Source organism: Meles meles, chromosome 7, assembly GCF_922984935.1.
Source record: "Meles meles chromosome 7, mMelMel3.1 paternal haplotype, whole genome shotgun sequence".
In the NCBI taxonomy this organism is placed as follows: domain Eukaryota; kingdom Metazoa; phylum Chordata; class Mammalia; order Carnivora; family Mustelidae; genus Meles; species Meles meles.
Window position 1 is genome coordinate 22,746,824 of NC_060072.1, and position 2,693 is coordinate 22,749,516.

The 2,693-nt window shown below is 42.0% G+C and overlaps 1 pseudogene; it reads right to left on the reverse strand.

Annotated features, from left to right (window-relative positions):
* Positions 1 to 268: 268 nt before the first annotated feature.
* Positions 269 to 712, reverse strand: LOC123946313 (annotated as a pseudogene).
* Between the last annotated feature and the right edge of the window lie 1,981 nt (positions 713 to 2,693).

Below are 2,693 nucleotides of genomic sequence, written 5' to 3' on the forward strand. Positions count from 1 at the left end.
TGAATGTACTGGTTGTGCTGTGCAAGGAGGAAGCCACTTGGTTCTTTCTCACCACTGCCTTCCAATAAAACCTTCAGCTAAACTCCGTTCCAAGCTTCTGGATGGTGTCTAAGGCTTTTGTTTCTCTGGACCCTGGAGATTAGAACATTTTGAGGTATTAACAATCCTAGCCCAATCTAATTCAAGACTTTAATTTTGTGTCTGATTTTTTTTTTTAAATCAGAGCACTTGTTAGCATTTAATGAACCTCACTCCATGTACTTTCAAGCTACCAGGATACAGCCCCCCACCACTTTATTCCCTTAATCTTCTCCATAGCTCTTCTACTAAAGAATTTGGCCTCCATGGTGACTGGCTCTTTTAGGAGTTTCCCTTCCCCAAAACTTTATAGTAGCCCCATCACATCACATTGAAGATAGGAGCAGCTCCAGTCTTGGTGTTTTTTTTTGTTTTAAGGCATCAATTACCCGTGTCTGCTCACTGACCAAGGTCCACAGTTTACCAAGGGTGACAGCTGGGCAGAAACTCTGGTTCCTCTGAGTGGTAACGCCTCATACCAACCTTTCCAAAGTAACCTGGGTGATTTTTGTCAAAGTTGATCCTGTGGTGATGCAGGCCACCAGCATTATCCTGGCCTCCTGGGTGCTTCTGGTGCTTGCTGATGCAGCCGTGGCCCCCGAAGTTTCCAGGTCTTCCTCAGTCTGGATGGCATGTCTGCAGTCCAGACGAAAGAGCGGTTATCCATATCTGATTGAAAGCTTCTTGTCCCTGTTCTCCAAGATACTTGAAATGGGCAAGTGGGGAGCCGAGGTCCATTTTTTTCATTCTTACTCTTTCCACCTCTTTCCCCTATTTGTTAGCTGCTCCAGGGTTAAGCAGGAGGAGGAGGGGTATTTTTTTAAACCTAGTTGGTGCTAGTCTTTGAACATCCTCTGCATAGCAAACATCCAAACGCTGATCATTTTTCAAATAGGGGGCTTTTGTGGGTTCTTTGGGGACTCTCTGTTGGAGACCTCTGATGCTGCAACTTTTCCTAATGTGGATGAGGCTCTCCCTTGCTGTCCTCTTTTGATAGGCCCTCAACCCAACTCCAGCAGTTCATACCCTGTAGCCTCTTTCTGCTGGAACAGCCTGGACCTTGGCAGCCAGTGTTCTTGGGTGGTGTCCTTTCAAGAAATCTCTGACCTGGCTATTCTTTTTTATTTTTATTTTTTAGTATTTTATTTATTTATTTGAAAGAGAGAGAGCAAGCAAGCTCAAGCAGTGGGGGAGGGGTAGAGGGAGAGGAAGAGGCAAATTCCCCGCTGAACAGGGAGCCAAACATGGGGCATGATCTCAGACTCCAGGATCAAGACCTGAGCCAAAACCAGCTGCTTAACCAACAGAGCTCCCCAGCCCCCCATGACCTGGCTATTCTTTATAGCATCCATTTGGCCCACAGAGGCATGGTGCTTCTCTTAACTCTGGAAATGCAGTGTTCTCTCTTTTTTATCTATCATATGCTGTTCCAGCCAGCCTCTTCCCTTTGGACTTTTTCTAGGTGAACCAGGCACCATTCTCTGTGCTTCCCAAACTCCAGAGAACACAGGTCAAACCCTTTGAGATAGGTGGAACAGTGCCCCTCCTTGCCCCTTCTGATGTGCCTGCCTTAATCCCTGGAAACTGAATCCATTACTTCATTTTTTCCATAGCGGCACTATTATTATTATTTTTTTTTTACTTTTTTCTTTGAAGTAATACCTACACCCAAGTGGGGCTCAAAATCACAACCCCAAGGTCAAGAGTTGTGCACTCCACTGACTGAGCCAGCCAGGCACCCTTACTTTTTATTTGTTTAAACTGAAGTATTGTTGACATACAATATTACATTAGCTTCACATATATAATATAGTGATTCAACAATTTATAGATTACTAAATTCTCACTATAATAATGGTAATTACCATTGGTCACTATATAAAGTTACTAAATATTATTTTTTAGTTGAAATTTTATTATATATGTATTTAATTTTAATTCCAGTATAGTTAGCATATAGTGTTATATTAGTTTCAGGTGTACAATACAGCCTTTTGACAATTCTGTACACTACACAGTGCTCATCATGATAAATGTACTCTTTTTTTTTTTTAATTTTTTTTTCCTTTCTGAATCTCTTTTTTTTTTTTTTTTAATTTATTTGACAGACAGAAATCACAAGCAGGCAGAGAGGCAGGCAGAGAGAGAGGAGGAAGCAGGCTCCCTGCAGAGCAGAGAGCCCGATGTGGGGCTCAATCCCAGGACCTTGGGATCATGACCTGAGCCGAAGGCAGAGGCTTTAACCCACTGAGCCACACAGGCGCCCCATGATAAATGTACTCTTAATCCCCATCACCTATTTCACCCATCCCCCTGCCCACCAGTTTGTTCTCTGTAGTTCAGGGTCTATTTTTTGGTCAATCTCCTTTTTTCCTTTGTTCATTTGTTTTGTTTCTTAAATTCCACGTATGAGTGAAATCATATGGTATTTATCTTTCTCTGACTGATTATTTCACTTAGCATAAATACTTTCAAGATCCATCTATGTCATTGTAAATGGCAAGATTTCAGTCTCTTTTATGGATGACTAGTATTTCATTGTATATACATACCACAACTTTTTTTATCCATTCATCTCTCGATGGACATTTGGGCTGCTTCTGTATCTTAGTTAT